The sequence below is a fragment of the Tachypleus tridentatus genome, chromosome 7, assembly GCF_004210375.1.
Source record: "Tachypleus tridentatus isolate NWPU-2018 chromosome 7, ASM421037v1, whole genome shotgun sequence".
In the NCBI taxonomy this organism is placed as follows: Eukaryota; Metazoa; Arthropoda; class Merostomata; order Xiphosura; family Limulidae; genus Tachypleus; species Tachypleus tridentatus.
The window spans coordinates 99,103,254-99,114,145 of NC_134831.1; the positions used below are offsets into that span (position 1 = coordinate 99,103,254).

Here is a 10,892-nt window from a genome sequence, read left to right on the forward strand (position 1 = left end):
AATCCCACTATTCGTTGGTAAAAGAGTAGCCCAAGAGCTGGTTGTGGGTGGTGATGACTAACTGCCTTCCCTCTAGTCTTACACTACTAAATTAAGGACGGCTAGCGCAGATAGCTCTTGTGTAGCTTTCAGCACAATTAAAAAACAAACAAACAAATACGTATAGTTGCATGTTTGGCACATAAACTGGACCACAGCAATAATTCGAACAAAAATTTCAAGTGATTTCATGCAAAAACCTGAAACTAAATTTTATTTGAAATCAAGATTAAACCTGCAGAGAACAGTCATAATCAAGCAGAAAAAGTATAATTAAATTACAAAACTACGATTGAAAGTCACTATAAAAAGTGTTGAAAACACTATTTTTTAACTTAAGTTCGTTATCCATCTCATATAAATATCTGTCTATTAAACATACTTATACATCAGGTCATCCCATAAGTAATATCCGATAATTTAATTCAGAAAGTACATCATCATTTCTGTCTTTGTAGAAAGCTTTAATGACTAAAATATGTAGTAGGACGTGTATAAAAATGTTCAGACAAACAAAACAAACTAACCCAACTCCACTTTTTCAAATCATTAATCAAATAAACCCTTATGAAGATGGATGTGTCTGAGGAACACATTAGGCTTACAATGCTTTATGAGTTTAAAAAGGCAACAGTGCAGCAGACTCTACACGAAACAATCAAGGTGTTTATTGTGCGAAGTCTCTCAATGAAAGAAAATATCGAAGGTGGTTTCAGTTTAGATCAGGGGACTACAGCTTCAATGATGCGCCACGTTCAGGTCTTCCTGTTGAGTTTAATTATGACTTTCTGCTGGCTGCACTTGATGAAGATTGTGCTGTAACAGTTGAATAATTAGCAAAGAGGCTTAATTCACCGTCATTTACAACAGCTTGGAAAGGTGTCAAAACTTAAAAAATGGGTCTCCCATGATTTGCACTTCTCTGCACTCTCGTGAACGTAACTCACCTTTTATGAACAGGTTAGTGACTGGAGATGAAAAATGGATATTTTATAAAAATGTTAAGCGCCACAGACAATGGCTAAGTGCAGGCAAATTGGCTAAAGCACAGGCCAAAATGAACCTCCACCTTAGGAAAGCCTTATTAAGCGTTTGGTGGGATATTGTTGGTGTGATCCACTTTGAGTTGCTGCCATTCAATGCAACGATTATATCACACTTCTATTGTCAACAGTTAGAGCGCTTGAATGTTGCACTAAAAAAAAAGAGGCCTGCTTTGATCTATTGTAAAGATGTTGTGTTAAGGCATGCGACTCGTAATCTGAGGGTCGCGGGTTCGCATCCCTGTCGCGCCAAACATGCTCGCCCTCCTAGCCGTGGGGGCGTTATAATGTCACGGTCAATACCACTATTCGTTGGTAAAAGAGTAGCCCAAGAGTTAGCCCAGGTGATGACTAGCTGCCTTCCCTCTAGTCTTACACTGCTAAATTAGGGACGGCTAGCGCAGATAGCCCTCGAGTAGCTTTGTGCGAAATTCAAAACAAACTTTAAAGAACAAGAAGAAATCTTTAACAGCAGCGCCACCTGAAATTCTTTTAGCAGGATTAGAGTAAATTAATTTATGAGATTTTTTCTTTCTCTCCTCTTTTTGTCAAATACGTTTTTGAGCACCAACAATACCAAGAGTGTGGCGCGCGCATATCTGATTCGATTGTATTACTCAGGCTCTCTTCCAGCCCACCATCAAGTTGAAATTATTTTAGCAGGATTAGAGTAAATTAATCTGTAAGAACTTGGGTGTGTGTTCAAATACATAAATTGAAAGGGTTTGGCCTTCTTTATCCAATATTATAATTAGGTTTCAAATCGAAAAAGAGGTGACGGAGCTACGAACTAAAAGTTTGTATTTGAAAACAATGACAAACAAACAAAACACTCAGAGCTATTCCACGAGCCGCTATCCAGCTGTTAAAAATTTAAACTAACCGATAAACAATTCTTTAAAAGCCACAGTTTTCGTATTTTGAGCATTTTATAGGCCAGTGCACTGATTTAAGGTTCTTAATAACGATCTTTCTGTTTTTCTGTCTACGCACGTGAGAACCAAAACTATCATGTTTGAATCAACGAACTTACTTCACAATTTTAACACACATATACAAACTGGTTACGTTCTCATCAACCATGGCTACACGATTCATTCTGTACATTGTATAAACGGGTTTTATTTAGTTGATATAAAATAAAAATACTTAACAGCATTCACAGGTCGTTTCTCAGCTATTTTGCCTCTCAGAACTGACCTTTAGAAAGTTCAAATTTAACAAAGAACATAGCTGCTTGTGACTTCAGTGCTTCTAACTAACGTGACCTCTAAACAATTAAATGTACACGTTGTGCATTGTATTTAATCATTGTGTTTCCATGTTGCTGAACCACTCGCATTCTGCACTGAAGCTTATCAAGTTTGGGTTTATATTTTGAATATACATCTCGTGAAGTTTGACGGAAAGAAAAAGATTCAAGATTCGCTGGGCGACTGAAATTAGTATTCAGAGTAATTTGCGTCGCCAGTGGGTCGTTGGGTGCGAATGACCCCCTTTTTGAACTTTGACTGCATTTTGATGGTCACAGAAAATTAAATCTGGTGCTACCGAAAGATAAAACATGACGCTCATAACTTCTTTCATGTATTTCTTTCATCGATGTGGCACGATGGAAGTGGGTTGCTAGTAAGTAACTCACGGCCAACATAGGTCTGCAAGAGTTATTGTTTTTAGAAATAACCCATCCTTCACCTTAAACAAATCATGGCGACTTTTCTTGTTATTGTTTATTGAATTTCGCGAAAAAACTATTCGAGTGATGCTTGCTCTAACTGCCCCTAATTTTGAATTAATACACTAAAGGTAAGGCACTCGGTCAATACCATTCACAACGAACTCTTGGAATACTCTTTCTCAACGATTAATGGGATTGATTGTACATTATAACGTCCCCATGGCTGAAAGGTTGATCATGATTGATGGCGACTAGTTTCTATCCCGCAAGCCTCAGATTGCAAGTCGAGTGCCATAACCACGAGGCCATGCCAGCCTCTTGGAGTCACTTCTAACATATACACGTTAAGGTTAAGGTCTTCGTTTTAGAAGTTGAAAGAAGATGACTGTTAACTTTCTCTATATTCACATGATGTCATATCTTTCACAAGTTCTTCAGTTTCTAAAGATAATTTTTAGAACCATTGTAAATGTTTACAACAGCAACGATCCTGTATTACTTAATATTTAGCTCCTAATACATGAAGATGGAGGTGCATTAGTTCCTCATGACTTAATGATAAAAAAATGTCCAATAATCAGATTTCAGATTCAATAATCAAGACATTTCAGAGTCAGAAAGGCAGATATTGCTCTAAACTCGAACATTTTGCAATTGGTGAGATAAACTACTTTATTCCTACTGGATTTGTACAGATTAGATTGTCAAATCTAGAAAATAGTGCAGCTTTGTAATCAGGACAAGCAGACACTAATGTGTCTTATACGCTAAAAACAACAACAAAAAAACACATTCAAACTCGTAAAGTCAGTTCAATAATGGTAATTGCCGACTTTCATTTTTTACCACGGCATATCGGCTTACAGAATAGCTATGAGTTTTAAAAGTACAAACTTCTGACTCATAGTTTTATCATCCAACTAATTTCAGTTCCAACTACAATTTTGGACTCGGAATGTCAGATCCTTTCGATTGATCTATTTGGCCACGCCTACACCCTTGTGCAAATTAATTGAAACAAATGGTCATTTTACAATATTTTCAGCATGGCGGCTGGTGTAGGCTCGCTGGACCCGCTGATTTCCTTTAATAGTCATTTTTTCAAACAGACGGCGTCATTAGCTGTGTTTTGCAGTACGGTCGATCTATTTTTGGGATATATGACGAAATTTTGAGGAATATTACGTCATTCGAAATTGCGTTAGAATGGCAAGGAGACCAGTCAAAAAACAACTTCTTATCAACTCAAAGAAAAAAAAAACGGTATCAATGAGGTCTGAAACACAAGAACTGGACGCACGAACAATGGAGGAAGGTGTTATTCAGTGACGAGACTCATTTCTTCGTACAGGGTCAAAGAAGTCTGCATGTTCGCAGATCTCCAGGTGAGAAACTTCGAGATTCTCACATCAATCAGTTCGTAAAACATCCCTTAAAGAAGATGTTTTGGGGCTTTTTCAGCCACTATGACATCGGAGGCTTACATATCGTAGAAGGTATGATGCGAGGACCACAGTACATTGAAGTTTTGTACAAAAGTATCGTTCCAGAACTGAAAAAGAGATTTCCAGATGGATCTGGCATTTTTCAACAAAATCTGGCTCTGTGCCACACATCGAAACTTGTAAAGAATTTTATGACTACAACGCGAATAAAGGTGCTAGACTGGCCTGGAAACTCTCTGGACTTAAATTATATTGAAAATCTTTGGGCGATTTGTAAAGAAAGACTTCGGGGAAAAGACTGTACTACGAAAGATAAGCTAATTGAGGCCATAATTGAGGTTTGGTACCGCGATCCAAAAATTAGTAAGGATTGCAGGTAACTCGTGGACTCGATGCCAAAGCGGATTAATGATCTTCTGAAAAATAAAGGCGGTCATATCATGTATTAATTTGTGAGTAATTTTTGGATTCTCAGAAATAAAACGCAAAAAAATTGAAAAAATCGTAATTTTCCGTCTTGTTTCAATTAATTTGCACAAGAGTGTAATATATCGTAGATTAATTTACTCTAATCCTGTCTGAAAGAATCTCAATTTTGGGTAGGCTGGTGGAGATCTTTATAAGCAAATATAAATAAAATCGAACCTGGTATACGCGCGCCCTACGATTGGTATTGTTGGTGCACAAAAGTACTGTTAATAAAAAGTGGGAAAAGAGTCTCATAGATTAATTTGCTGTAATCCCACCTAAAACAAAATTTAAGTGCCACGGCTATCCTGAATTCCCTCTTGTTTTTAACCATAATCTGCTGTCAAACCTCACACGTGGGTACATCAGTAGCTTTGCCACTTCTTTCTCTTTCTAAAGAAAGTACTTTGCTTTTGGTTTACTCCACGATAACTTGGGTCTTAGGCTGTGGTTGTTCAGCCTAGAGCAGAGACTTGCTCAAAATTCATTGGTAAGTTCAAAATCCGCCATCAAGAAAAAAAAATAGTCATATTGTCTCCTCTTTAAAAGTTCCCTGCAAATAAACTCTGGCTTCCAAACAGATGCTCCCACCCCCACACACGCTCGCAGTGTAACTGACACTTCAAAAATTTGGTCAACCACTTCTGCCAGGGATATCTTACTCCAGAAACTAGTGTTCCAACCCAGACAAGAAACCCGTGAAGTGTACGATTCTGGTGAAAGTCAAGAACGAGCACTCGGGTCTGGATCCCACCAAATAAAGTCTAAATCTTGGCTGAGTTCAGGTCTGCATCCCATAAGACAAAGTCTAATAAATCTTGGCTGATCTCGGGTCTGGGTCCCACCAAATAAAGTTTAAAACTTGGCTGATCACGGGTCTGAATTGCACCAAATAAAGTCTAAATCTTGGCTGAGCTCGGGTCTGGATCCCATAAAACAAAGTATAAATCTTAGCTGAATTATAATCCAACACTCGCTATTGTTTGACTGAGTATACTATGTTCCCTTAGATGTGGTGATTAAGGATATGTGTTCTGATCTCCTGACGGGTTTCCTAGATTGGGGGCTGGGGTGTTGTGGTGGTGGAGGGAAGGTACAATGCCAATAATCACTGCGTATTTATAACAGACAGTATGTACTTGTGTACATAAATGTTTTGGTTGACGTATATGTAAACCTGTACTAGTAAATATGCATGAGCCACAAAAATGAAAGAAAAAACAGAAAAATTATGTGTTCAATTATACTATCACAAATAAGCCAGCTTCCCAGGACCTACAAGGAAACTGAAATATGATACGTCAAATAAGAATTTGCCAATATCCAAACCGGAGTTAAGTAAGAGTTGATCAGTTATCACTTGCCAATAATATACTCATTATTTTATTTTGATAAGTATTCCCCAACCATCTGTTTAAGAGCATTTTTGGAGACAACTTAAAATGCAACAAAAGACATAACTTTTAACTAATTACTGGGCCACATTAAATCCACTATTAATATTAACTAGTAATGTGATTAAAAGACAAACACGATATGTTATAAAGCTGGAAATGAAATATAAGCGGTATTCTTAACAAATACTGTATCACATTGAAAGAAACAAATACTGAAAAGCGGAAGTTACTGGGTCATAGTGATACATATGCAAAAACGTTTACTTACTTGAAACGTATACCGTTAATCAGTGCAATAAAACTGTTTTTTGTCAACTGCGTTGTGAAATTTAAAATTATTATTTGTGTTATATAAAATAAATAAAAGTTATAATACTGATGTGATGAACCCCATCTGTGTATAGAAAATGTAACTAGAAAAACGTTGTTTTTTTTTTGTTTTGTTTCATTTAATTTTCATAATATTACTGCCCCAGTGGTTCAGCGGAAAGTCTTAGGAGCTTACAACGATAGAAGACAGGTTTTGATAACCGCGCCAGACAAAGCACAGGTAGTCCAGTGGGTAGCTTTGTGTTAAACGAAAAACAGCCAAGTGATCCTAATCATTATTTAATAAATTAAATATCTAGTATGTACCACAAATTACAATTTTCTGTGATAATATTCTCTTGAAAAATACCAAATGTTCTTAGGCACCTTGTACATGTCTGGCTTTTTGGAAAAGATAGCAATTATTTTATCCATGTGTTATTTTTTGGCGATCAAAATGAGGGGTAACCGACCCTCAAGCTCTAGGCAGGTCATATTAATACATATACGAAAATTATGTAGGGGCAGTTATCTTCCTTTCTCTTACCTAAGCCTTTTATGAAATGACGCTGTTGGTCAAGATTAAGTTTTATTTAAGCTATTTTAACAGGTATATTATTAAACCATGCAGAGCTCGGCATGGCCAGGTGGGTTAAGGCGTTCGATTCGTAATCTGAGGGTCGCTGGTTCGAATCTCCGTCGCACCAAACATGCTCGCCCTTTCAGTCGTGAGGGCGTTATAATGTTATAGTCAATCCCACAATTCGTTGGTAAAAGAGTAGACAAAGAGTTGGCGGTGGGTGGTGATGACTAGCTGCCTTCCCTCTAGTCGTACACTGCTAAATTAGGGACGGCTAGCGCAGATAGCCCTCGAGTAGCTTTGTGCGAAATTCAAAAACAAAAAAACAAAAATTAAACCATGTCCTCTGTTGGCGTTAAGTTATAATATTACAGAAAAGAAAGTTATAGAAATCAGTATTACCTGGCTAGAAATACATCACACAGTATGAAGTCCGTTCCATGTGATGATGTAAATGATGACGCTCACCAAGTTACCACTTCTCAGTTTAATAATAAACAGACATCATTTCCCGGAACAAACTGAGTTACTAAAATGGCATTCCTGATATCGTTAAGAGGTAACGAGTTCGGAATTTATTTATAGGTTTGTAAGCTTTATCTACAGTTCTCTGGGCAAACTGTAAGGATTTTTCTTATGTAGAAACAATAAAGCTAGTACGCCGTCCTGTGAGATTAAAATATGTCTGAAGAAGTGAAAACTGAGACCGGGGTATTACTCGAACTAGTGAACGACAGAGTCGCGGGTTTGTATACCACTTGGTTTTAGCATTCTTGTCTCCCAAGGATATCCACTATCTTGTTTCGAGACTGAATAGCTTCTTAAGCCTAATATAAAACGATAAAAACCTTATAATCCGAGCGATTTCGAATCTATATATTCATCTGTTCCTTAAGCTTAAAATAATGGTTTTGTTTCATTTTTTTTTTTTAAATTTTGCGCAAAGCTACTCAAGGGCTATCTGCACTAACCGTCCCTAAGTTAGTTGTGTGAGACTAGAGGGAAGGCAGTTATTCATCACCACCCATCGCCAACTCTTGGACTACTCTTTTTACCAATAAGTTGGGATTGATCGATTCATTCTAGCGTACCCATGTCTAAAAGGCGAGCATATTTAGTATGACGGAGATTCAAACCGGCAACCCTCAGCTTACGAGCCGAATGCCCTAACCACCTGACCATGCGTTACAATTCTATAAATCATTTAAATAAGGTGAATCTTGACAAGAGCTGTGAATAATATCGTAATGAACTATTACTTTTTAATATAGTGACGCATATTGCCAAGCTTATTTATGAGAAACGTGCTTCACATGATAAAGATACGACGTAGGTGAAGGTATATTTCAGTTTATTATTAGTAATTCCGGTGAAAGTCCTTTATACGGTATACGTGGCAGCTGTTCGTTGTATGTCACAATTTTAAGACAGGCTGATAAGAATATATTCCACCATACTGCGCTAGCTTTTATAACAATAACTTCTCTATCAGTGTTTGTTTTAAAATTGGTTTTAGGTGAATATCTTATGCCAACTAGGCAAACATTTATAACTATACTTTTCATGCCAATGTTTACTTCATGATCCATTGAAAATAAACTGAAAATGTATCTGATATATATACAACATACATAGGAAATTTCAAACAAACAAACAAGTTTGAACTTTTTGTATTACCACATTGTAAATGTAATACATACAAAAGTTGTGTAGTGTTATTTTAAATATTATAAAACACTTTAGTCTGATATTGTATGACACCAGTAAAACAAATTCTTTCGTTCAATAAATAATCAAAACTGAAAGGCAAAACACCTGGTTATTATCAACTAAATCAACATCCAGAAAAAGCTACAATTCTGGAAAAAATCCAGACCTTGAAATGATGTTGATGAAAACACACACAAACAGAATCCAAAAGGTAAAACAGATCGCACACACACACAAAACACACTTAGGTGCTTCTAATGGAAAGTACGTCAAATACATTCTAATTTTACGTGTTTAATTATAGTGTTTTTCTTATCAACGTACTTTTTCTTTGTCTGTATTATTATCATTTGTTTTTATTAACATGCCGGTTTCTTAACTAGTGGCGTTAAACTAAATTTCATAGTGCGGAAGCCCTGCCAATAAGAGTTAAACATGTGACGTCACTAATTGTTAATCCATTTTAATTATAGAAAATGTAAAAAATACCAATTATCTGAGACCCTTTACAATAGTACTAAATCAGGTGTATTGCCGAAAGTAAACACGCAACTTCCTTTAAACTTTAGCAAGGAAAAAAAGAAAAAAAAATAACTTTTATAATCCTTTCAATACCGCCTGTTCTTTCAACATGATTATTATGTAAACGCGAACCTTTTAAACACGGTATAGTTATAAAATGTACTTTATTATGTGTTTTAATAACATAATTGTGTCTTGATAAATCGTTTGACAATACAACAGTCATTTTAATGTTGTGACACCTCCTCTTGAACTTGGAACGGTCGCACGGTGCCTGACGCCACTGCCAAAGGGAAAGTGATAGCATACGTGTGTGTACACTGAGCAGTCTGAGAGTTTGGTTGTAAAAGGTTCCTAATTTCATGTATAAAATGAATAACTTGTTTTTATATACATATTATTAGTTTTTAAAGCGTTGATACTCAGCTTATTACTGACGTAACATATACTTTATTTAAAAAAAAACATTTTAATTACACGGAAGAGCAAATAACACGTTTTCGTGCTCTAAAAAGCAGACGCGTCGCTGGGTGCTGACGCACGTGGCAAGTGCCCCGAATACCCACTTGGTGTCTTGAAAAATCGGGGAAAAAAACCCATGATCGACATCATATTAAAACTTCAAATATTCTCTCGCCTACGGACCCAAGAGCCAAATTTTTCAAAGTATCCGGCGAAGACTGACGAAATGTAAAGTTACATCATTATAACTGCTTTGATTACTTAACTTGTATGTCAAACCGTCAAGGCAGACCGATATGGCCAGGTAGTTGAGGCACTCGACTCATAATCCCCGAGTCGCGGGTTCGAATCCCCGTCACACCAAACCTGCTCACTCTTTCATGTGACGTTCAATCCCACTCTTCATTTATAAAAAAGTAGCTCAAGAGGTGGCGGTGAGTGGTGATGACTAGCTACCTTCCCTCTAGTCTTACACTGCTAAATTAGGGATAGCTAAAGCAGATAGCCCTCGGTAACTTTGCGCGAAATTCAAAACAAACCAAATTGGATTAATAAACCAAAGCATCATGTAATGTTAAGTTTCAAGATTTAGTTACTCAGTTTTTTATGATTTTTCAAAATAACGTCATCGTCACCTTGTGTTTGTCATAAAGTAGGGATGAAACTCTGGTGATACATACCGATATTTATTAGCGGAACTTATTTTTAAGGCAATCCTAGTACCGGAACGCATTTGAGATGCTTTGTCGTTATGTTTACATTTTTTTATTTTCCAAAAAACAGGTCCATATTTCCTTGCTAAGTACTTCTAATTTTTTATTAATTTCAGCCCTGTAATAAAGAATAAATTCACACGTCTAAATTAAAACTTTTTCCAGTTTATTTTGTTCGACGTTTCGAGCAGACGCTTTCCGTCAGGTAATAAAGACTGTTGCAATAGAACTATAAAACATTTTCATTTAAACATGTCTTTTTTGTTGTTGTTATCATTTATCCAAGTTTTCCTTCTCATGTCTTCCGGAACAACACTCATTCAAGAAGTTTTATCATAAAAAAAATTATATCTCACTCTCGATACTTTATATACCAGGTTACGCTTAAATCTTACAGTAATACTCATAATGTAACGTATAACTACAGTAGTATAACTTACAAGGCTGTATATATAGTGCTTTGGAGAACTTATGGTCTTTTCTGAACTGAATTAATTTTTTTAGCATTCATTAATCTAGAAAAAAA

The 10,892-nt window shown here is 36.3% G+C and overlaps 1 protein-coding gene across 11 annotated transcripts in view; it reads right to left on the reverse strand.

The window, feature by feature from the left end:
* The window catches only part of LOC143256270 (unconventional myosin-Ic-like), a 104,399-nt gene that overhangs the window by 93,097 nt on the left and 410 nt on the right, over nt 1–10,892 (reverse strand). For 2 of the 11 annotated variants that reach the window (XM_076513266.1, XM_076513257.1), the window contains exon 1: nt 7,362–7,663. The exons of 8 other annotated variants lie outside the window; for them this stretch is intronic. The gene's annotated coding sequence lies outside the window, so the exon portion shown is untranslated. Of the gene's footprint in view, nt 1–7,361; nt 7,664–10,892 lie in introns of those variants that run through there. One more of the 11 variants, XM_076513261.1, reaches the window with a different exon arrangement.